Source organism: Nannobrachium achirus, assembly GCF_963921795.1.
Source record: "Nannobrachium achirus genome assembly, chromosome: 2".
NCBI lineage: Eukaryota > Metazoa > Chordata > Actinopteri > Myctophiformes > Myctophidae > Nannobrachium > Nannobrachium achirus.
Window position 1 is genome coordinate 4,031,549 of NC_137811.1, and position 26,964 is coordinate 4,058,512.

The following is a 26,964-nucleotide window of genomic DNA, read 5'->3' on the forward strand; positions in this document are numbered from 1 at the left end:
TCTTGAGATAAAGCATATAGGTACATCTGTAAAAGTACCTATATGTTGTATCTCAAGAACTGTAATAGATACAGACACATACTTAGTACCAAACTATCCGCAATGTCCAACTTTGTATTCAACTTTGATATGTTTATGGGTCTTAAAATCAATGCATTTAGAGTTATAAAGGAAAAGACATGTTTTCAGACAGACATCTTGGATTTCAGGGGCCGCCATATTTTATTTTCAAGTGGCTCGGTTTCTTAATTCGAAGAGTGGCCTCCAAAGATGATGTGTACCAATTTTCACGCTTGTATCACCGAGTGAACGATTCTCCCAAAATACTGCTAAGGCCCATTCCCACTGGGCCAGATAACAGATAAAAAATCTCTTTCTCCAGATATTTTTCCATTCAAAGTGGATGGTAGATACAGATAAAAAAAATATCTGCCACAGATATCTGCCACAGATAAAAAATATCTGTGGCAGATTTACCATCCACTTGGAATGGAAAGATATCTGGAGAAAGAGATTTTTTTATCTGTTATCTGGCCGCAACATTATGTGCTTGTAGATCTGCTATTTTCACTAGTTTGACTAACTTTACTACTTTATTGCTGAGGTATAATCTGTGTTTTCAAGATGGTAACTTAATGGGGTTGTCAGCCAAACCATTTGGTTTCCAGTCATGTATATATTAGGTGTTTTCACTGTATGCAATGATATTGGACAGAATACACATGAAATTGTACGAATATTACAAAACATTATAGAGTGTCAGCTTGTAGATCTGCTATTTTAACTGTTTCTGTGATATATTCTCAGCATAAATGTGTATGGTTGGTATAATCCCTAATCAAATCATAACATAAGCACTAAAGCCACCATAATGTAAAAATTTTAAATGATCATCCAGTTACTGTTTTATTCAACCAGTCAGATCATTTTGTTACATGTCAATTAACAAAATGATCTTAAGCTGTACAACGAGACACATAACGGACGCTTGAAAAGGTCTCCCTTCCTAACTTAGACTTACGGAACCATTGCTTTATTGACTTTTGACCTCTAAGGAACAATTGCTGTATTGACTTTGACCTCTAAGGACCTTCCAGGAAGAGTGCTCATGTGCGCCTTGCGGTGACACGCTTCCTAGTTTCTTCTTTTTTTCCGCACTGATTTTTGACACTGCACTATTAGGTTGTTAGTGTTGGTAGTTTCTGAGTATTTTTGCTTTGTTTAACATTGACAGTGAGATACTTGTTTGCACTAACTAGCATTGACTGCTATGGTCTCTTTTGCAAGACACTTTATGTATATATTCTTATATATTATTCGCCCCCTCTATTGATGCACCTTCTCCTTATTGGTACTGTACTGCTCTTGTCTTTGTTTTGTTTTTTCCCTCTTATCTATCTTTCTTACGTCTCTGTAACTTTGTAAATAACTGTATACTGCTGTGCTACTACTGGACAACTAAATGTCCCCCTTGGGATAATAAAGGTATCTATCTATCTATCTATCAATTCCCTATAGGTCTATTAATTCTTACCAGGCTACTGACTATCTCCACAGAGTATTGGTAAAGGAGGGGCTGTTCTATTATGTTTATCTGATATTAACCCCCAATGTCCTCAGTTACAACTATGACCCATCCCATAACAAACATGTTACAATTATACCAACAAGGCAATGACAGATTGAAAATAAACTTATATTAGTGTTTTAACCACTTGAACCCAAATTGGCAAAAGATACCTGTTACAGGGGGTCTGTGAGAAAACTAGTTCACACTTTTTGTGTGAACAAATCTCAAACATCCCAAATATAGGGTCTCACTGTGTATAACCTTATGATATGCAAGAGACTAACCATGGTCATTCGATTTACATTATATTCACTAGAACATCCCATTACATGAACATGTTAACATTTTTAAAGTTTTTGTGACATAAGTCCAATACACTGAAAACATTTATTTGTTATAGTATATTATCTATAGATGGGTTAAAAGACTAGGTATTCCTTAAATTGTACTAAACATTGCGTATAATCTAAAGATTTAACTATACATACAACATCATAGCATAGCATGTTGCCATAGCACATATTGTACGCTATTATATGCTCCATGGTAGGCTGATGTGATAGGATGTAATGTAATTACTGTAGATAGAATGTATGTATACTGCTATGCATTGGGATACATCCTATACTGCATAGTCTAAATGTACAGATTTCAGATTTTTTCTCTTTGGTTAATCAGGACACCAGAGCTAAATGGTAAATGTTATGCATATTGCATGGGGCCAGAAGGTGGTTATCTACAAAGCTTACCTATAAGGTGACAGATATGATACATTGGGTGGCTATTTTACTCTTTTTGTGAACAAATCTCAAACAGCCTAGATATGAGGACTGATAGTATGTGTATTCATGTAATGTTTAATGGTGCTTATTTCAGATGGAGCACTAAGTTGACAGGTGTAGTTATATATGATAGGTTGAATCACTAACAAAGATTTGTGTATTCGTTGTAAGTTGCTGGGGATAGGGATTGGAATACATGCCTTATGCTTTTGTTATCCCCTCCCCATGTGTGATATATTTGATCCCCGATTCTGATTAGCCTGAATTAAATAAATGCATTTTGTTTTGGTATATAGACTCATCATTTAGTCTCATACAGTATGTTTGATGTTTCTCTTTGATAATATCACAACTTAACAATTCAATTAAAATGTATGTTTACCACATTAATCCTGACATCATTGTTTTGGGGAAATGTTCAAAATGTATCAAAATAATTGAAAACAAATTAGATTTTTCTTAATTAAAAAAAAGCTCAAATATCAGATCTAAAAGCTCACAACGCATTGCATGTGAGCTTGGCATTTCTTTGCTAATTGTCACATGAAGAATTAGCCTATAGGGCTTGTGTGGTAAACAAAATGTCCCCCATTTGTTTTTAGTTCTTTTCTACCTTTTGAGCAAATGGAACCCTGTACAGTAGAGTGTAGCAGCTCTCCATGGACTGGCATCAGATAGAGCTATCTGCATTATGACAAGGGTTAAAAAATCAGTGATAACCCAGGATTATTAGATTAGCGTCCCTATCGGTTTTCTGTTGGACTTTGCTGTCTGAACATCAGCATGTTTTTGAGGAATCTGCTACCGGTGGAAACAAGAAAAAGGAAGTTATTATTCAAATACCAAAGTCTCTGACATTTAAGAGAACAATGGTCTCACATTCTGTTCAGTTCGGTCATACAGAGTTTTTGTCATGCCATGATCTCTGTCTCTTTCTATTTTTCTCTCAGTTCCTCTCTCTCTCTCTCTCTCTCTCTCTCTCTCTCTCTCTCTCTCTCTCTCTCTCTCTCTCTCTCTCTCTCTCATCCACCACTGACCACTTTAGCCCAGGTGTCCCTATTTTGGCATTCACATATACATAGGCTACTGTATCATTTTCAAAAATAGGGAAAATCTACAAGCTCACTCCATGACACGTCATGGAATAGAATAGAATAGAATAGAATAGAATAGAATAGAATACTTTATAGGCAAGCAATTAGGGTTATGGGTTGTCCATGCTTCACTTTAAACTCTATAACATAGAGAAAGTGGGCCCTCTTCAGCCAAGGGGCAGTTAAGCCAGGGGATTCGTTTTTAAGATGAGTTTTAAACTTTCGAAGGGAAGTCTGGGACAAACGCATTCTTACCCTTAAGCGATCAAAATAACTCCCCCTGATTGAGTACCCATGAGCACCCCTCACTCTGGACAAAATATAGTTAAGCAAACATTTGGGAACTAAGCCATTTAGGATCTTGAGAAACCGAACACATGCAATGAAAGTTGAGAAACTCTCTCCTCCACTCTAGTCATCCCAGAGAGTACTGAAGTGAACAGAGGTTAAGTGGGACCTGGGGTTCAGTTTGAGTAGTAATATTACAAGGTGATTTTTGGAGGACTGCAAATCCTAACCCTGTTGACAAACAGGGATATGATGAACTCACATCACACCTCCTGTCTGCCCCTGGTTACTGATGTTTAAGAAATACATGTAATCATTTTCGTCATTTTATTTGATCTAAAATGATGAATGTCACAATTAGTTGTGACATTCATCAACACAAGCCCTAGTAAGAAACAATTAGTTAAACTATTAATCTGGCTGAATTATGATGTGATGCCAGTACAGGTCAGCTATATATGTGTGTGTGTGTGTGTGTGTGTGTGTGTGTGTGTGTGTGTGTGTGTGTGTGTGTGTGTGTGTGTGTGTGTGTGTGTGTGTGTGTGTGTGTGCACGTGCGTGCGTGCGTGCGTGCGCGTGCGTGCGTGCGTGCGTGCGTGTATGTGTGTGTGCGCGTACGCGTGCACGTGTGCGTTTGTGTGTTTACACCTGTCAATGGGTGGGCAATGGGTTGCTAATACCTCATAGTTCTGTGAGTGAGTGTGTACTATAAAGAACATGTTTCTTTTACTTTTTCACCAGATAATACCTTTCTATCTATTTTCTAGAGATTATTAGGCTGTAAAATGCAGCATTCCCCTTAAAGTGGCCCGACCAGGTGTCAGCACGGGATGTAATTAAGATCAATGGTTAACATACCAGCATGATAAGCTATAGTTCTTGTGTTAAATTATATATATTAACACAGCATACAAATGTATTCTGTTCATTGGATAATATTTGAAAAATGTGAGGCAGAGAGGTTCTTCCATGGCCTACTGGGAGCGTGCGTGCAAAGTTTCACACCAATCGGTCCAACGGTGACAGCGATTAGCTGTTCACAGACACACATGGACAGACGGACGGATGGATGGTCACATGGAAGGACGGTGTCATGGCCGTCTGGCCAAAGGCTATCTGGCCTGGCAGGGAATTCAAAGCAATAATGATGTGTTCAGAACAAGAGCTACTTCCTCCTATGTGTTACTAGACATGGACTGGTGAATGTTTCTTTGTGCATGTGTAGGCTTAGGCTATTGCTTATTGCGTGGCGCAAATAGCAGATGTACAAACTTGCTGAAGTAGCATTCTATAATTTTAAGTCTGTTTTAAGAAATCTGTTGAGATGCTATTAACCCTGCTGTTGAGAGGGACAACTGTTCAGGTGACTAACTCCTTCACCTGTCACATGAATGTCATGTGCTGTTTTTCCTGCAGTCCTAAAGAAAGAGCCATTTAAGGCCATTAATTTTGTCACCACTGAGTGCTATGTCTATTTTGTGTCTCTCGACCTGTGGTAAATGGTGCATTTATATAGCGCCTTTATCCAAGGCACTTTACAAAGATTGTGCGATAAATTCACCCATTCTCACACATTCATACACCGATGGCAAAGGAAACCATGCAAGGCACCAACCTGCTCACCAGGGGCCACTACGGGTTCAGAGTCTTGCTCAAGGACTCCTCGAGACTAACTCTGGGGGAGCCCGGGATCGAACTGGGAACCCTTCGGGAACCCTCCGTGTTCTAAGACGGCAACTGTACCCCTGAGCCACTGCTGCCTGATACTATGGTGTAGTGCTGTCTCCGGCAGCGCTTCTGAATAAATTGTGATTGTGTTTCAACACTTCTCAAACCTTGTATGTGTAAGTACAGCTTGAGTACATTTTCTTAGTTACACTGGTTAGTGTCGAAGTGTCCTTGAGCAAGATGCTGAACCCCTAATTGCTCCCGATGAGCAGGTTGGTGGCTTGCATGGTTTTCTCCGCTATCGGATGTGTGAACAGGTGAAAAGCGCTTTGCATAAAGGATAATAAATCCACCATATATTTATAATGATGTGTAACGTGATTGAAAAACAGATTAAACAGATGTGTGTCTTTGTAGCATGTGTTTCATGAATGTTTCCTGAACATTTAGTGTTAATAAAAATACTTACACACATAGTCATCATATAAGGCACATGAACACTAAGGTCACAACTTTTATTGATCTCAACAACAGCACAGTTGAAATGTGAGCAAATAGAAAATCATATCCGGAACAATATCCATATGAATATCTCTAGCTCTTAAAATACAAAACAATAAGGTAAAAGTGGAGTTACAATTTGACAGTTTAGTGTCGACATAGAGAGAAGTGGCATGGGGAGTATCTCAGTTATATACACTTTACCTTTTTGGATTATACTCTGTGAGAGGGTGGCACGCACGCACGCACGCACGCACGCACGCACGCACGCACGCACACTAGTACCAACCCCCTTCACTAAAAGTACTTTGGCTTTACAATATGTTTGACAAACAGAAAACTACATATACTCCATACTCTAAAGTTTAACAGTCTAAATCTTAACAAATAATTCCAGCATATTATTCACATCACTGCCCTGGCTGTGAGCCTACATCCACAAGAACAAACATTTACAAATATCACAACAAGGCACATTTTACACCATTTACGTTACAATACACAGGAGACGCACACGCTCGCCACACGCACACACACACACACACACACACACACACACACACACACACACACACACACACACACACACACACACACACACACACACACACACACACACACACACACACACCTCAACGGATGAATCCTACTTCCTGTTACAGGACGTCATCAGAGAACAGTGAGGGTGCACATCATCATGATGTTGTGTGTGTCCCGAGGCCATATCATGGATCCATCTTCAGTTTCAGTCTCAGCAGGAACTCTCCCAACCAAATACATGCAAAACACAGACAATAGCATCGCCTAACCAAATCCATGTAAAATGAGAGCCACGGCTCTCACTGTCAACGCGTCATATTTATTTTAACCGGCAGTTTCAGTGAAACGCAACACCACCAAAGCTGAGAGCAAACAGTAGCTCTCTGTACACAAAGGAAGGGTACCTGATAATCAAGTCTTAATGAGTGCATGTTTGACTGTGCAGTACTATATTATTAAAATATACATCTCAAACACAAAGCGTGGCATTTTGTACATGTCGGGTAAACAAAATGATGGGGCAGATATGTTTCAATGGCTATACTATCTGTTTGTTAAAGTGTTGTTAGTAATAAGCACTGTATAATGTTAGGGATTAACCATTAATTTAATGAGTTTGTTTACGTACAGTACCGGTTCTACCCTTTATGATGTTTTGTCTAATATATACATTATACAGTACCACCTATAACTACCAGATTAGGGTTCACTAGTAGATTCATCCACAAGATGTTATGATGATAAACCAAACACTGATTGCATATGCTTACTACATGTGCACTGCGTACCAGCGCTGTAGGTACATCGTTGCTTGCATTCTTTTCATTGTATTTCTCACTCATAATTCAGAAAAAGGGCAGTAAAAGACCTGCGTCAAAGACTGTGCCGGTATATCACATGGTATGCCCCTAAAGATTTAAATATAAACACAAATATTTATAAAGCAAAATCACAGAATCCGTTTTCTGTGTATCTGTCACTTGAATTAAGTTCAAGAAGGGCCTCTCAGCTCCCTTCACTGCATTAAAAGTAGGCAAACCCCAAATGCAATTACTTTGTTTTCACTTTGTTTAACACCTGAAAACCTACCGCAACCATACAGAATTAGCAGATCTACAAGCGCATAATATCACGCGCTGTGAGACGTTGCGAGCTTGTAGATTGGTTGTTTTCGGCAAAGAGGTTTTGGTGTAGAGGGGGCAAAATACCAGCCTAAGTAGTTTATTAAGACTTGATGGCTGAAGTGGTTAAATATCTGTCAATCTGTCATCTGACTGTCAAACAATGAAACTATAAGGAAATCTCTGAAAAGGTTGCGGGGGTCCCTGATACATCTCTTCCAACTAGGAGTCCTTGGAGTTTAAAAACCCTAGTGTTCATATTCTGAGAACTGTATAGCCCCGAAAATAGCAGATCTACATGCACATAATGTGTTCGCGCTGCGAAACGTTGTGAGCTTGTAGATTGGTTCTATTCGACACACAGGTTTGGTGTAGGGGAGCCAAAATAGCAAACTAAGTAGTTTATTAAGACTTGATGGCTCAAGTGGTTAAATATCAGAAAAACACAAATTGACATGAATCCAAAATACACTGATGATTGGGCTGTCAAATAATGAAAAACTATATGGATACTCTGAAAAGGTAGTGGTGGCCCCTGATAACACCTTTAACCGTGATAATTGACACCTCTCCACACACACACACACACACACACACACACACACACACACACACACACGCACACACACACACACACACACACACACACACACACACACACACACACACACACACACACACACACACACCAAGAACGACTCTTCAAATTTTCCATGCCATTCGCATGGCACCATTCCAGTACCATGTACGATTACCCACAGTTCCTGGGCATCAGGGTAAAAGGGCGTTACAGTTTTCATCCATGACTCTCCTGCCATATAAATATGACAGTGAACAGCAGTCTGTACACATCTCTCAACATCACCTGACACTCGAGACAGAGAGCTCAACTCTAACCACAATGGAACATGTAAGTATTCTGTTCTTTCTTTACGTTTTATATTTTTTTTTTACTTTTACAGGTTACTTACTATTCCCTTTAGCAACCTTTTACACCAGGATTTATTTAGGCGATAATTATTTATGTGACTCAAAACAATTAACTACGGTGATAAATTGGTATTTTACCCAGTCAGATTCAAGTATTTCTTCTTCTTCTTCTTCTTCTTCTTCTTCTTATCCTTATAGTCTAGTAATTCTAGGAAAACAATCCACTCAGGTTGGAAAAAATTGTGTTATTTAGTTTCTCAACTTATTCTGACAGGAAATTAGGTCTACTAGCCAGGATAAAAAAATCTACCATAATCTGCTAACTGCAAATACCCACAGTGGCCAAATCAAGTTGGGCTCCCATCGACTTTCTATAAAGGAGGAAAATACCCAGAAAAAAATCTGCTTTAAGTAGGATGTGAGGGGTCTAACTAGGGGTTTGTCATGATGCTGAATCCATTGCAAGCATTTGTTTTGCACAAAAAACATTCCTTGGGCTAAAAATGGCCCCAGAAAATGATGGTCAGTTTTGTGGGCGTTTTCTGGGGCCAATGAATGTTTTTTGTGCAAAACAAATGCTTGCAATGGATTCAGCATCATGACAAACCCCTAGTTAGACCCCTCACATCCTACTTAAAGCAGATTTTTTTTCTGGGTATTTTCCTCCTGTATAGAAAGTCGATGGGAGCCCAACTTGATTTGGCCACTGTGGGTATTTGCAGTGAGCAGATTATGGTAGATTTTTCATCCTGGCTAGTAGACCTAATTTCCTTTCAGAATCAGTTGAAAAACTAAATAACACAATTTTTTCCAACCTCAGCTTTATTTTTACTGGACTATTATTATAAATAATGTAGTTGTTGTTGTTATTGTTAGTAGTAATAGTAGTTATAGCAGTAACACAATAATAAAGTTGTGAATGTTTTATGTCCACTAGCCAACTCCATATAGCAAGGACCTGCCAGATGGTTTTCCCGAAGACAGCTTCCTCAAAGTCAAAGGCAGGGTGAACCACGATGCTGGAAGGTGCATAGATTACATTATTTATTTTATATAAATATGTTGTTCTTTAGACTACTATCAAGATACAGTCTATGGGTTTGTTGGTGCCTAGCAGCCGCGCAACAACAGAGCTAGACACATACTAGTAGAGTCACAAACTGAGGTTCTGTGACCATCCTCTGGAAAGCATGTTTTGATGATTGATTTGACCTCTATGGGCCCTTTATAAAAGATTTAGCCCTCAGGTCCGTCGCAAAAATCCTGTATTTTTTTTTTTGCTAGAGCACCAAATAAAAAATGGTGCCCGGCGCCATCTCTAAAAATATAAAACTTCTGATCCAGATGACCTAGAATCATGTTTAATTAACATAATGCATGTTTATTTAGCATATATTATGATGTGTTTATGTAGTAGTGACCACTACTGAAGCAGTAAATATTCCAATAAAGTGCTCTTTGTTCATGTAATAAGCTAGTATTTTTCTTTCTGCATATCAATTATTATGACTTCTAGACCACATGTTTGGAAAACAATGGTCACATACCAAACTTTTCGCCGTTGATCCCAATGTAATTTGTCCTGTAGAAATAATTTCTATATATATATTTTTTTAAATTGTGTAGGTACTAGGCAGACCAATATATGTGATATTTAGGGCACAACATAGGCCTATTATAATTGTTATCAGATATGACAGGTAATGTGGGTTTTGAGTGTGGTTTTAAACATGGCGAGGTAGGGGGCAGCTTTGTGATGATTGATAGACACTGCGTGTTTGCTGTCTGGTGGTGACAATGTCTTCTCATTAATGATGCAATTCCCCCCACTCCCTCACTGCAAACATGCTATTGTTGACACTCACTGGGTGTTATTGTTAACCACTTCTCCAACAGGATCTGGCATGTCCGGGTACCTGTGCCTCCCTCGGGGCTCAAGCTCAAGTTTTCCTAGGAGCCCTGGTCCCATGCCAGTGAAAACAGGGCTGTGAATAAGAGCCGTGTGTTTGTGTCGAGGTTAAAAAGTATTAAAATGGAAGTTGCCGTCAACGCCACCTGGAGGCTATGAGCCCAGGCACTCCACTTAACATCTCAGAATAAATTACATAAGGCAAACCGGTTCTTTAAAACCGGGGATGAGCAGAGTTTAAAAAAGCTTACAAAATACAACAGGTTTATTACAACAAAGTACAAATGTATTAAAACAGAATGAACCAGCTTCTTCTTCGACTTCCTATTCGTGCAAATATCCCACATAGTCCGTTTAGAAAAAAAAAAACAGCCCTTCAGTCTCCCCAGACTGGTAAATGTCTTTCTCCTCTCAACAGGTCTCCTTTATAGGGTCAAACTAAATAATCCATGTCAGTTTACTCTGTCTCACAAATTACACAACATTCGAAATCACTGCACACAAAATAAAACTAATAACATAAAACAAAATAAAGTATTAAAGAGTAAAAGTTATAAAAACATGCAATGGTTTATAAAAACGTGAAGACCAAATTGATTACTAGAAAAGACAATTTCTAAGAAATGTTAAGTGTGCCTGCAGCTCGCTAAGTGTGTGCAACCGTTGCCTGGCTCCAGCCAATAGAACCGCCCACTCTCTGAGTGGACTGCTTTTCTTGGGCAGGTTTTGTCATATGACGCGTCTCTTTCTATCGGTGTCTTGGCAAACCGACCATTGGCGACCAATGAAATCAATGCAAGACGGAGGAGGGGTGGGTCTAACTTTTGAAAATCAACAGAAACAGTGGAGGGAGGGCTCCCTTTGAACTTCAAAGGGGTTCTGAACTGCAGTCATTGATTGAGCCATACAAGTGTAAATAGCTCGTTAGTGCTTCTCTCTAATCAATGAAACATCAAAGACAGCAACTTGATGCCTGTCATACAGGGGGAGGGGAATGTTTTGTGTACACAAGTCAAACACAACCCTTCCCACCAGATCTCTTGTGATTGGGAATTTCAAATTTTAAATCCCCTCCCCTTTTAAATCAAATAGAATAGGGACAACTTCAGACTCAAGCTCCAGCGCAGAGTCTGAAATCAGGCTAGTGCAACCGTGTGTAGCGGTTGGTGTTAGCATTAGCATTAACATTAACATCAGCATTAACATTAGAGTTTTTAACATTAGCTTTAACCTTAGCTTTAACATTAGCATTTTTAGCATTAGCTAGCATTAGCATTATTATTTCTAACATTAACATTTTTAATATTAGCATTTTTAGAATTAGCATTTTTAACATTAGCATTAGCATGTTTAGCTTAGCATTAGTGGAAGTAGCGGTTAGCATTAGCGGTTAGCCGTTGGGACTGTGGGATCACCCACAGAGTTTGAGACCAGTAACATGTTGGGAAGTGGAGTTATGGATGTTTAAAGCCCAGCCAATAGGAAGGCAGAGGGGGTGGGGCTTAAGCAATTACAGATCATTCCTATTGGCCGTGTAAGTACACACACCAACCAAATTCCGAGACCGTTCAATGCTGCAAACTGGAGTTATGGCTGTTTAAAGCTCAGCCAATAGGAAGAGAGGGGGCGGGGCTTCAGCAATTACAGCTCATTCCTATTGGCTGGTTAAGTGCACACAGTGAGTTTCAAGACGGTACCATGCTGCAAACTGGAGTTATAGCTGTTTAAAGCTCAGCCAATAGGAAGATAGGGCTGGGGCTTAAGAGGGGGCGGGGCTTACATAATAAGTCCCTATTGGCTTATTGTACAGAATCTAAGCTTTCATATGTGTATTGTTGAAATTGGAGCATATTTGAGCACGTATGAAACTTGTCAGAAGTCAGAAGTGAGTGTGACAATGGGAGGGACTGAAACTAGATCAGACAGACATGCTTTTAATTGCTAATTGTAAAGCAGTGGTGTGTTTAGTTATTTGTACCTTACTTGAGTATTTCAAATGTTCAGTACTTTTACTTCTACTCCACTACATCTGAGGCAAATGTTGTACTTTTACTCCACTACAATTAATTTAAACTCTACTAGTTATTTAGTAGATTTAGATTATTATTCCAAAAACATACATTACCCACTTCAAAATAGCAGTTCTACAAGCTCACAATGTGTCGCATTGTGAACACACAAAGGCTTGGCAATTCTTGTACTTTGCAAAGCTGTGAAGTATATTTGATTACTCCCTAATTAGAATGAAATTCTGAAAAGGTCCAGGTAGGATTTGAGAGAAATGAATGAAGAGTTGAGTTGAGTTGTAGAGTTTGTTCCATATGTTCATTTATTGGCAGAGAATAAGTTGGTTTCCATAAGGCAATGCATTGGTGGAGCAGAGAGCTTCCCAGCTCAAACGAACAGCCCTCAGCCTTTCGCTGACTTCTCTCTACTGAGCAATTACACTTCTCTCTATTTTGTTATGTCTTATAAACATTATAAGCATTAGGGGAAAAACAGAGGAGGGGTCAAAAAACCCTCTGTCATAAAACATCAGCTAATCAAATACCAGCTGTCTCCGATGTGACAAAAGGAACCCTCTCACAATAGAATGGGCTGTCGATGCCCTGCTGTGTTCCCACCATGGAGAGACCTGTTTCTCTCTTCTACGAAAATAGATTACCATGTGTCTCATATCAGGATATCATGTCAGACCTAAAACATGGGAATTAACTCACTCTTAATGTCTACAAAATGTGCAATAACCCAGTTCGCAAATACCGCCATCTTGGATATTTTGCGTTGCATTGGGGGTAAGAGCAAAGCTATCTGGGAGTAAATGGGTCCATGAGCGTCTCAGCTGCCTGGGATATGCTTTGAGTGTACGCGTCTTTGCTCTCTACGTGCCGATTATTAAACTGTTATGTTATAGCGCTGCACTTCTTCCACTTTATCACAGATGCAATCTGTTACTGTTTTTATAATTAACAAAATAATGTCTATATTAATCTTCTCGTGCAGACTCAGAGGGCTTGCCAAAAAATAAAATGAATAAAGTGGGCGCAAGGGAACTGCTTGCGCGATGCGGTCGCACAGTAGCCTACCAATTCATATGATTTGGGCTTTTACATCTCATTCAACCTTAATATGCAAACATGTTTTGTTTTGTTAATGTTATGTCATGATGGCGCAAGCAACTTGCCTGCATCGTCACCAACTTTCACCACTTTTCTTGGCACTTAATCCATCCATTGCTGTGATCAGACACAGACAGTCACTGTTCTTGCTCGTATCCAAGTGGCACTGATTCCACAACCCATAGAAGTTTGTATCCCTGTTTTATTATCCTCAACCGGGTCCGGTTCAGATCACGCCCGGTTCTGTTTGTCATAACAGTAAACCTAAACCCCGACTCCAAGCGAACCAAGAAGTCCCGTACACCGCGCTGATAAATTGGAGAAGATGTGCTTCGAGCCTTCGCTGTACGACGGTGTTTCTGCATATCTAAATGGCAGATATACAAGCTCTCAACCTGGCGAGTTGAGACGTGTTGTGAGCCTGTAGCTCTGATATTTTCAGCGTGCAACACCATCGTACGACAAATAGGCTGATCTATAACAGCAGCAGCAGCAAGCTGTCAGGACAGAGAGTCCGAGCACAATACAAACTTTAAATGATTATGAATTTTTAATGGTTGTTCTACTTTATCGAAATAATAATAATAATAACAATAATAGGCTTAAAATTATAAAATAGCCTAATAACAGCATTTGGCCAGGCGGCCACATAGCCGGTGGTCTTTATAATTAAGAGCCAATTCAATATTTTAACAGTCAATGCATATATGCCTATTTATTGCAGCAAACGTGATTTGATTCTTATTAATAGACTTAATATTTATTAGTTTGTTTGTTTTTATCCCACAATGTTGTAACCCATGTTCGGTGTCAATTAATTATATTATCTAATGTAATCCTGGGCGCTACCTCTGCCAACCTGGAGACAATAACGGACTATTAGACTTACTTCTATAGCACTTTGTAACAACTGTGGATAGCATGACGTCTTCCCAGCCGTTTCGGAGGGTATCAGGATCGGGAAGACAAATTATACCCCCATCTAAAATTAGTTTGGACCTCCTCTGGTCCTCTATTTCTGTAATCTGTAGCGTATTGTTTTGGTGGTTGCAGATTTAATATACAAGCTGCACGGCAACAGGCAACTAAATCTTTCTTTAATGCATTTGACACAACAATGTCACGGTCTAATAGATAGCGTCTTAGATGAGGAACATTTAAATTACTATATTAGTCATCTGCGTCCGTCATCCTCCAAGACTATCATTAAAAACCCAATTGCGGCTCTGAGATGCGCCCCTAGCGTTGGATGCGCATGGACCCAAACAATCCCAGAGACCTTTGCGAATACCCGGAATGCATTGCGCCATATCCAAGATGGCGCTATTTGCGTACTGGGTTATGCATATATGTCTCATGTGTATAAAATCTAAACCCTTAAAAACATGTGTTTGCATCTTACAGTTTAAAAGAGAGTAAACCTTGAATTCTATACTGTGCTAAGAAATGTATGTGTCAACTGTCAAAAGGGACAGGATGGGACGGCCATCCTGTCTCCAAATAGATAAAGAGAATTCAATCAGGTCGACACCTATGCAAGCAAAGACCTTCTGTTCAACAAGGTGATAACAGGATTTAAACACAGTTGAAATGTAAACACACTTAGAATTTGGGGCACAGACAGCTTTTGTTAGTCTGACTGGCCAACTTTCACAAACCATACGCCTAAATTATAATAATTGATATTATGACAAATTATTATGCATTATTGGTCTGATCAGCTACCTCAGCTGCTATAATAACACTGAAAAATATTAAATCCTCACCAATGCCACAGATCAGATCACCAAATAAAACTAGAAAAAGAGCCTGCTGTTATATTCAGTCAATACAATACTTTCAAAGAGATCCACTTTCTAACACCACAATATTAAAGTAACAACAGCTGTACACTCTCTGAGTTACACATACCCATAAGGGTCCATTTGGTTCGTATCATTTAGCTGGGGAACCCCTGCTCCCTCAAGGACCCCTGGGGGTCCCCGGACGGCGGACCCTACTTAGATAACCAATGTTCTAAGCTAGTCCTTTGCAATACAAACGGTAGCCCTGAATACATGACGGTCATGACCGTCACTTTGCGTTTCTCCACTGGAATAATCAATAGAGGAACTATCACGTTGGTTTGTTTACAGTCACTGCCATCTGTTTCCGTATCCTTTCTGCAGCGTATGTTTGATGTGACGCTATCGTTGTCTAAAACACAGCTGCCATGTCGTCCGAATTAAAAATAGAAAATAGGCTAGCGTATTTTAGAAGTGGGTTGCGGGCTCAGAGTGCACAGACAAACATAACATAATTGCGCCACGCCGCCGAGCCACTACAGTACTTAACAAGACATAATATTTTGAAGGATGTAGTGTTTGTAAACAAATGCACGCTTGTATGTAAGGGTGGTGCTGTGAGCGTGAGTGAAACTTGAGAAACAATGCATTCTGTAAGCCAATAGAAACGCTATGCAAATCTCAGAGCTGCACGTCTCCGCCTCCCGAAATAGCGTTTAATCTCTCCCAAAGCAAGGCAACTTTACCACATAGCTGTTGCCATTTATTGACCTTAACATAGCTATCTGGTGGAATGAAAACCCTCTTCAACATTCAAACTGTGTTAAATAAAAAAAAACACAGAACAAAGTATCTCATAATAATTGATACTCAGAAAAATATATAAATGGACGTACTAGCTTATTACATTAAAGGGGAAGACCACCCATTTTCAATATTGAACTATGTCATTAATATACCTTAGAGGAGTTCTGTGGAAATAAAAAAAAAGTTTCCCCTCTTCTGTGTTGTCTAGAACTGGAGATTTGATTTTGGGGTTTGTATTGTAAATTACAACTTGATGACATCACACATTGTACTTTACAATACAAACCCCCAAATCAATCCTCCAGTTCTAGGCAACACAGAAGGGGGGGAACTTTTTTTCTATTTCCACACAACTCCTCTAAGTTATATTAATGACATATTTCAATATTGAAAATGGGTGGTCTTCCCCTTTAACAAAGAGCACTTTATTGGAATATTTACTGCTTATGTAGTGGTCAGTGCTAATCAAACAAGGTCTTATGGTCTTAAATGGTGTCCGATTTGGAATCCTCATCGTTCAACATTTTTAGAGATGGTGCCGGGCGCAATTTCGAATTTGGCCCTCTAGCAAAAAAATACAGGGATTTTTGTGAGGGAACTGGGGGCAAAATATTTTATAAAGGGTCCATAGAGGTCAAATAAATCATTAAAACATCCTTCCCAGAGGACGGTCACAGAACCTCAGTTTGTTACTCTACTATACGTAGGCTCCCAGGAAGGAACATTGGTCAGGAAGGTATGTCCGTCAAACCCACCGGGGCCTCTTAAGAGTGACGTCGGACCTATCCACTTCCTCTTTAGGTTCTCTGCCATTGCAGCAACGATTGTGTCACAGAAGATGATCACCACGGACGGCAGCCTCAAAGGGTGGGGAGCCACTCATGAGGGCCGCTCTGCGAGGGGGGTCTGGGGCTCCGACCTGCAGAAGCGTCACATCAACTATTTGGAGTTGATGGCGTTTTTTTTCTGGCAGTCAATCACTTCGAGGCCTTCATAGTATGTTGTCACGTCCTGATCAGGACCGACAATACCATGACCATGTGCTATGTCAACAGCAGGGAGTACTCTCCTCACCGGCTCTGGACCGGTTAACTCACAAGCTGACGCTCTGGAGCGACCCACGCCTTGCGTCGATCAAGGCCTCACATGTACCAGGTCTCCAGAACAGCGGCGCCGACCTGCTGTCCAGGGGCATAAATCGATATGCGGACTGGTCTCTCCACCCTTCAGTGGCCAGGCAGATTTGGACCAGGTTTGTTCACCCTCAAGTCGACTTGATCGAGTCCGAAGAGAACACAAAGTGCTCACGTTTCTTTGCAGTGAAGGGGACTCCTCCACTGGGATTAGACACCCTGGCACACGGCTGGCCGAGAGAACTGCTTTACGCATTTCCTCCGTTGGAACTGATCCTCCAGACATTGGAGAGTACCAGACATTAAGGTCTGTGGGTGTTGCTAATGGCTCCTGCGTTGGGCACGTGGAGGTCGGAGATCACTCCCCTCTTCTACGACGAGCCTTGGCCCCGAGATCTTCCATCCCAGCCCTAAACAGCTAGACCTTAGGGTCTGGCCCATGAGAGGGGACATTTGAGCACGAGTGGCTTAACACCTGAGGTGATCGAGAGCTCTACAGCGCCTTCCACATGGTCGGCATATGATGTGAAATCGAAGACTTTTGAGGAGTGGTGTTCGGGCCGGTTACCACAAGAGGTGTCTTTCCAGGCCTCGGTTTCGGGCATTTTATGTTTCCTCCAAGAGAAGTTGGACAGTGGACTAACTTTCTCTACGCTTAGGGGGTACTTGGCTGCCGTTTCCTTCTGCCATACTGGCTTTGAGGGTAAGGCGGTGAGCAAACATCCGCTAGTGGTTCGTTTTATGGCGGGTGCAAACCACCTTAAACCAGTCACTAGGTCCTTGTTCCCAGCTTGGGACTTGGAGGTGGTACTGGACGGTCTTTGTGGTCCACCCTTTGAGCCTTTGGAAATGACGACCATGAAGCTCCTCAGTTTCAAAACGTTTATTTTACGAGCACTGGCGGCCTTTCTATGTTTCACCCGTTTCAATTGAAACGGGCCTCGGCGGCCAGGGGGCCTCCGACTGCCGGTCAGTCTCAGTCCAAATGACGGTCAATGCGACTGACCGTCCATCAGCACTGCCGTGCTGCCTTAAGTTACACCTATTTCCTGTTAATAATAACCTGTGTAAGATAAGCTGCATTGGGATTTAACATGAGAAATTTTATTGTGAAGGTAAGACCGGAAAAGGTAGTTGCATGGCTAATTGTCGCACACAGCGTCATTCGGCTTGTCTTTGGAATACTATGTGCGGTGACAGCAACAAACACTGGTCTGTTGCATCCAGATGAAACATGGTGTTAATGATGTGTACAGCTGCACACGTTCAAACGTTACCTTGAATGGAATATTACAAAGTGGAAGATGTAACTCAGGTAAAGTAAGTCAACTTCTGTGCGCAATTGTTACGGCTACTGTGGCCTCGGACCCCTCGGTGCCTCTGTGGCGGCGGCGCAGCGTTGGCGGCGGCGCGGCGTTGGCGACGGCGACGGCGGGGGGGTGGCTGGTGGGAGGGGGGGCCTCATCAATAATCGGGCTTCCAAAGTATTAGGGCCGCGCCTGTTTACGAGCCTTGACGACTGCTAAGACTAAGAGGGTCAGTTATCTACAATACATGCTTGGAGCCCGGAGTGCATGAGGTTCTCCAATGACGACCGCAGGGTGTTGCTCAAACCCATTCTGCAGTTTGTGCCAAAGAACCTGGTGGTGGTTCATGAGCCGGTGGAATTGGTGGCGTTCCAGCCGCCTCTGTTTGATTCGGAGGAGGGTAGGCGTTTGCATTGTCTTTGTCCAGTTAGAGCCTTGCAGATCTACTGTCAGAATTGGCCTACACTCCATTCAGACATGCTGCCATTCAGACATTGACTTCTAATTGTCTGAATGGCGACACTTCCATAGAGGTTAGGTATAGGGTTAATGTTTGGATGTGGCCGCCTCCTCTAGGTAGGATGTGGGATTGAAGTGGACTGGGCCCAAATTTCTCCCACTTCTACTTTTTCCTTATTTCTCCTGAGACCAGCAAGTAGCTTGCTTTTGGGAGTAGAGGGACCTTGTTCTTGTAAGATGGGCACTAGTCTGCCCATTAGTGAATGAGGCAGATTGGGGTCTGTCAGGGTCTTATAGGGCAGGCCTTTGTCTGCTCATTGGTGAATAAGGCAGATTTCGGTCTGTCAGGGTCTCTCTATTTTTCTTGTGTCCCGCTCCCGGGCCTGGTGGCGCTCCGAGCACTTGGGGCCACGCCCGTAGGTCAGGGTCCTGGTGCTTGGGAGCAGGCGGGTGTTGGAGGGTGGACGTAGGCGCTTCCGGGGGTTTGTATCACAATAGAAGGCTAAAGAACTAGAGGTTACGTATGTACGTATGTAACCATGGTTCTTTTACTTCTGGGAGAGATACACTCCCCAAACACCCCTTCATTCGCATCGTGTGGGCAGAGAATAGGTGTTAGGAAGAAGTGGATAGGTCCGACGTCACTCGTAAGGGGCCCCGGTTGAGGCGGGTCTTAAAGGACCTACACCATGAAATTTAACTTTTTCTATTTTTTGGGGTCCCACTGGCACCTTCTATCCTCACAAAGTCCTATTTCTGACCATTGTGTCTTTCTCTGTTTTTGGGAAGGCAGAGTTGAAAAGCTTTCCACGGGTTCTCAGAACAGTGCTGTTCTGAGAGTTGATCCGTGTGAGGTCACGCGGATCCCCCCCCCCCCCCGCCCTTCAGGTAAAAACCAGAGCTACTGTTGTAAACCCAGCCCCTCATTTGTTTCTAATTTGCTTAGCCTCCACCTCCATCTGCAGCTGGCTTACTGTTCTGGGGCTGCTCACTCAGTGCTCTCACTCTGCCTCCCTGTATAGTAGACAGAGTAATTTCCTTCTTTTATTCTATCAACATTTTTGCCATCAACTTGTACAAGGAGAAGTCTTAACGTTCCTGGATTGCACTGTATATGTGACGTTATAGACTGCGAGGACCCAAGCTTCGTCCCTTCTATCAAGGAAACAAAAGACTATTTTTAATGGCGATGGTCCTGTCTGTGGCTGTGAAGAAAAGCCCAGATCAATCTTGGCTTTGCCTTTACCACAAACCACAAACCAGCCCCGGCCCGCGCCGTTCCCCCGTTGCCCAGGTCTCTCTCCCCGGGCAGGGAGCAGACGGTGTCCCCGCCGCCCATGGAGCTTCCCTCCTCCCCGGCCGTTCCGAGTCCCAGCGCCGCTAAGCGGCCGCCGCTGGCCTCCTCCTGCTGCTCCCCGGCCCGCAGGGGGTCCATGCCGGTCGGACCCCCTTCCCTCCTCCTCCGTGTCCGTGATAGACCGCCTCTCCTATCGCTGTCCCACCCCCGGTTTTCCCCTCCCTGTCCCCGGCTTGAGAGAGCTTCACAGCCCGCCTCTTCTGTCACTGTCCGCGGCTAGAGTGAGCTAAAACAACCCGGTCCTCCCTTCAATATCCCCGGCTATATAACAGCCCATAAACCAGGCTATATTCTTTTCTTCACTGCATACTACGTATCTCTCACGGTAGAACAATGTTTTTTGGCGATAATGAACCATCTGCGCTGCAGATGAAAACGCTCCAACCAGGAGGAAGAGGAGCGGGTCGTGCGACCAGACCGAGCGTAGGTGCCCGACGTAGGTGCACCGTCTCGGGCTGCGCTCGCGGGCCGCTCGCGGGCCGCTCGCGGGGCGCCCCGCGATCCCCAGAGCTCGCGTGGCGAGCGAGCCGGGCTCCCGGGCCCCGCGAGCGCAGCCCGAGACGGTGCACCTACGTCGGGCAACTACGCTCGATCTGGTCGCTCGACCCGCTCCTCTTCCTCCTGGTTGGAGCGTTTTCATCTGCAGCGCAGATGGTACATTATCGCCAAAATAAATAAATAAATGGGCCGTTATATTTCATATATTTTTATACATTATACATAAATACAATGCGGGTGGGGTTGATTGTCTAATGTAGATTAACGTTCTCTAATGTCTGGTCTAGCAACGGTCGCCCTGTGTCATTTGACAGTAGGCTTATATCATACAACATAGGCCTACAGTAGGCTATAATCAGAGCTGCAACATTATCCTATTTTTAATTGGCCCAATATATTTGTTGTCAACGTTGGAGAGGAGAGGAAAAAACCCCACTAGATGCGCCCCTGAGCAAACAAAGGCCGTTTTGGTATTGCAGCTTGAGAGCCTAATTATAGGACAGCTAGTAGAAACAAAAGGAATGGTCAGAGTGTGTGTTTGAGGGTTAAGACCTGTCTAAGACTCAATTTTGAGCATATATTTATACAAAAAATATAGTTTTAAAAGCATGGTGTAGGCCCTTTAAGGTTTGACAGACATACCCTCCCGACCAATGATCATCCCGGGAGCATATGTGTGTAGCTCCGTTGTCGCGTGGCAAGGCGGCAACAAACCCATAGGGAGTGTATCTCTCACAGAAGTAAAAAGAAAACATGGTTACATAAGTAACCTCCAGTTTGTTTGTTTGTTTGTTTGTTTGGTTAGGTAATACATATTTGATTATATTTTCCAGAGGTACAGTATTTTCCTAGACTATTCCACCTTTTTGTCAAGTTTTGTGTCACAAACAGTCAGTGCAGGACAAAGTATCTAGCAACAGTATAGGTACTCTTGGTCAAATGTTACTCAACTACTAGTGAAAGTTGCTCTGTCAAATCTGAACTTGAGTTAAAGAGCCTATAGTACTTGGTTTTAATAGACAGACAGACAGACAGACAGACAGACAGACAGACAGACAGACAGACAGACAGACAGACAGACAGTAGATACGATGGATGGATGGATGGATGGATGGATGGATGGATGGAACAATCATGGCAGGAGAACATCTGCTAACCTTCTTTTCATCTTAGTTTCACAGTGAAACTTCTATGCCAGCAAGGGGAATTTTTTTCTCTCAGTGCGGATTTCAAGACTCACCATGTGGTGCTCAACAGTGCATTGAAACTGAAAGACAAAAAAGATGAAGCGATGACGATTACCAACCCCTTCATACCGAGCCAGCACTTTGAGGTACACTATTAAGCCATATAATACACAAGAGGGTGTGCATTATCGTGGTTATTGGCACGCCAGTCTTTCTGCAGGAACGAGCCGACAGCCGAGTTCCATAGGCAGTGCTAACGTGCCAATAACCAGGATAAAGCACGACCCTCAAGTGTAATATTACGATTATACAACAGTTACCCTTAAAAAAAAAAACATGTCAATTTCCTTTCATTGAAATTAAGATATTTGATTGAAATGTATAATTGTTTAATGCCAGATTTCACCACTATGACCCTGAACTTAATTCACATGAAAACTGCTAGCATGGTCGCTTAACATAGTGCTGAGACACGACCCGGCACAGCTGATGTTTACATTTGATTAGACCTGTGTGGTAATGCTCATTATTTGCACGGGTAGATAGCTATTTCAACCAATCAGATTGATTCATAGGAATTACCTGTTGTATAATGTAGCTTAATTTCACATTTCATTTCACGCCTTCTGTAAAATCTTGTGAGACCTAATTGTGGTAAAATAAGTGATAAACAAGCTCAAAATAGTATGTGTACAATGCTTGTATAGGGTATAGCAGTGGCAGCCATTTGGTCGTGCCACAGATATAAAACCCATTCATTTTCCCATAGAGATTTCCCAAAATATGTATCTAAATTATTTTATGTCTGGAACCAAGCCAACCAGTCTCCTGCATGGTAAATCATGACCGTAAAACATTTGATTCTCTGTAACAAAATAACTGAATTTATATTATACACTATAATAATAAATACCTGTTCGTCCAGATGGTGGCGCTAGATGGGACAGATGCGTTTTGATTACATGACTGTAGAGATACTGTGTACCGGTTTGCGTGATTTTAGGGCAAAATCTGTAGGAGCAGTGTCCAAAAATGTTTCTTTTAAGAATCTGCCTCATGGTGGCGCTAGAAATGGGCCATGTGAGACATGAGGGGTGGGGGAGTTTGTGGTGTGACTGTACGGCTTTGCATGATTTTAAGGCAAATTCTGTAAGAGCAGTGTCCAAAAATGTGTTTTTCAAGATTCGTCCAGATGGTGGCGCTAGTTGGGACAGATGCATTTTGATGACATGACTGTCGAGATACTGTGTACCGGTTTGTGTGATTTTAGGGCAAAATCTGTAGGAGCAGTGTTCAAAAATGTGTCTTGCAATAATCGGCCTCATGGTGGCGCTAGATTATTTAATGGTAATGATTATTCTGGAGCCTGGATGGCCTGGTTCCAGGCTTAAAATAATTTAGCTGTTTTTGTAAGGTATTTGAACCTTCTCTTCTGACAGAAAGGGCTTCCTTAAGGAAAGGGGGTGGCCCTAAGGAAACCCCTCTTTCTGTCAGAAAGCCTTGGTGGGAGATTTCTCCCATCACCGATATGGCAGCACAAACGCTCTATTCCAATTGATAAAGTAGGCTACACAGATAATCAATAAGTTACTTACAGTAGAGACAATGCTAGTTTGCAGTCTCTGGGATGATGTGAACGCTCATACCAACATGTCTGTTTTATAGCTGATAATCTTCGCTGAACCCAAGAAGTTCCAAATCAAGGTCAACAATGTGGAAATCGATGACTTCGAGTACCGCACTGACCTTCGATCTTCGATCTTCACAAAGGTGGAGGTGGCAGGAGATCTGAGCATCAAATCGGTGGAAATGCCAAAGCCCAACCTTGACAGCTAGAGGAGCATTATTATAGGCTTTATTCCAAATCTTTCTATGATACTTTAATTATTTCATTAATGATTTGTGTAAGTGTTGTGCATGGGGAACACTATGCATAATACAATCATCAAGTGTCCATAATCATAGACTTATACATGATATCCAACATACTGTTTTAACCATTACCCCAAAATGTATCGGTGATTATTGGGATTATCTACTTATGAATTGTCAATTTTAATTGATTTTCAAGAATAAAGTCTATTGCATAAGGAATCTTTTTTTTTCCTCCGCTATCTGTCTTTATTTAATTTTATTAAAATGTATTTTATTATTTTTTAAATAATATAATATATAACATGGGTCATGCAAAATATGTAAAACTATTTATGCTTCACGCCTGGAATGGGTTGGATCCTGAAACAAAAAAATAAATACATATATTTTATTCTTTGATACTGTATACAGTATATAAAGGACCAGAAGTGCCATCACCACCAGCCAAACTATCTCGCTGAGCATAAAGGACTCAAAGACAGGTTGTGTACTGAGGGGCGTTATACCGTTATAGAGGTTCTGACATAGGTTATTATATGTTTCTAACACACCTGACTCTACAGAGCTACAGAAGCTTAGAATAAAAATGATTTTTAGATATCCAAGTTGTGGTGCAGGTCCCAGGTCCCAATGTGTTCTGTTAAACAGGAGAAAGAAGCACACAGAACGTTTCAGTTGTTTTCAGCCTGGTTGCTCTCATTAGAATGTATTAACAGAATCATAAATGTGTTTCCCATTCCATTTATATAGTTTCTTGTATTATTATTTTAATGTGTTTTACTTTAACTGCGCTCACCCAATTTAACTATCACTGCAGTTACATTTACCATGCCAATATTGTATAATTTCTTCCCAAATTCTTTCCACATAGAAAACCTGTTAAATATCATCACAACATACAATATAGTACCCAATCAGACCTTCATTTACTTTAGGCTTATGTGTCTCAGGAATGTTCACCTTTATCTCAATGCACTTTATTAACAATGCTCATTTAAGCAATTATATACTTCTGCTTCCTCTTTGTTACTGTACTTTACGGTACTTGAAATGTTCACTGACCAATCATTCAGAGCATGTCCAATAAAATAGCTTGCCAAACTTCTTACAAAACACACTAAATACACCACAATAAATTACACATGCATATGCCTATACAAAATAGGAGCTCTATTTTTGGAGTCTGAACTAGGATAAAATGTTCCTATATTATCATTCAGTGAGTTGATGCACCAACACTAAGCTGTTAAACAGTAGAAAGAAGTACACAGTACGTTTTGGTTTTCAGAGCGGTTACTCTCATTACAATGACAGTAAGCTTATGGTCTGCAGGTAGGCCTAATCATAGACATAAAAAGGTAGACGCCACCTCCGGCTCTGGGGCGTTGGTAAAAGAGGACTGGCAAGCTTCCAGAATTCTGAAGGACGTTTTCCTTGTGCGTCACAGAATGGGATGCTCGGTAGAACAATCACATGTGAGTGCCTTCCACAGTTCCACAGTTCCACACTTCCACCAGTCCTGTTTTACCAGTCGCGCCAATGAACTGCAGCGGTGGATGAGGTATCTAGCTTTTTATGTGTGCCTATAGCTCCCCTGAGGGAGAAAATGCTCTGATACTGCCCCCTACTGAACAAGATGAACTACAATAGTATTACCCTGACAATTGACAGTTCTAATTTAAATCGCAAAATAAAATCAATAAATCAACACAAATATGTGACACATTGTGGGTGGGTCACACGCTCTCCAACAAAGAAATGTACTGCTGCAAAGAAAAGAAAAGAAAAGAAAAGAAAAGAAAAGAAAAGAAAAGAAAAGAAAAGAAAGGAAAAGAAAAGCAGATCCGCCATTTCAACAAATAAACATAAACAACCATATTCTCATGAACAATGGGAATGTAACAACCAGATGTGTGCACAGATTTATATACATGTTTGTGTCTTTAGCTTTAGCTTCAGTGCTAGCCCAGTAGCCCTGTGTGAGCAGAGGACGTTACTTTCTGTGGGCTGCGAGTGCGTCCCTGCGGGTGATGGGAAGAGAATGTACATTATAGGTACAGTACCTTATAACTCTATGGTACAGTATGGGTGCGCTGTGAAGTTTGCTGCAAAAATTGGCAAAGATTTCCCTTGTTTTTTTGTGACGCGCCCACTTTAACAGGCCTGTATCACTGAGATTTATGGGGGCAGTGGGTCTAATGCAGTGGTTCCCAAACAGTAAGCCTGTGACCCAAAAGAGAAATTAGACGTTTGCCCGGGACCCAAACTAGTGAAAATAACAGATCTACAAGCTCACAGGCTACTACTGGTTAGCGCAGTAGCACTGGTCAAAACCTCAAGCAAAAGTGGGCACTCCATTGTCAGGTCCATTGTCAGGAAACAGTGGCTTATCCCCCGGCTCCACCGAGCGCGTCGAGCGTCGCGTCAACGTCAACGTTGGGAACGCTCCCGTTTTAATCAATGAAGGGAGCTCCACTGCCAACGGTAACGTCAACGTCGGACGCTCTGGTGCCGGCGTCCAAACTCAAAAATTGCCCCGGTTCAATTTTTTGACGGCGTCCACAACGTCCAGTCATGTATAAATTATGATTAAATGTATATAGCTACCGTACGTGCCTTTCTGCTGTTGGATATCCATTCACGTCATTCACAAGGGTGACTAGATGTCCCAAAATTCCTCGCATATTTTTTATGTAATTACAGTGGTCTTCCCACTTGATATAGGCTAATCACAAGTTCACAACAGGCAACAACTTTCTCAATTCTTCCTCCTAAAAACAGGCCAGCAGTGAGTGACTGAGTCTGAACACAGATTTTTAGGCTATACATTATCGTGGCTGCGCTGGACTGGTGTACTGAAAATAGCCAACAGGTTCTCTGAAATAGCCAATCTACAAGCTCAGACACAGTCACAACAGCATGATGACAGATTCATGCACTCGACATGTTGTGAGCTTGTATATCTGCTATTTTTCCGGCACTTTACACAGCACAAATTATTATAATTAGGCATATATAACACTACAGTTGATAAT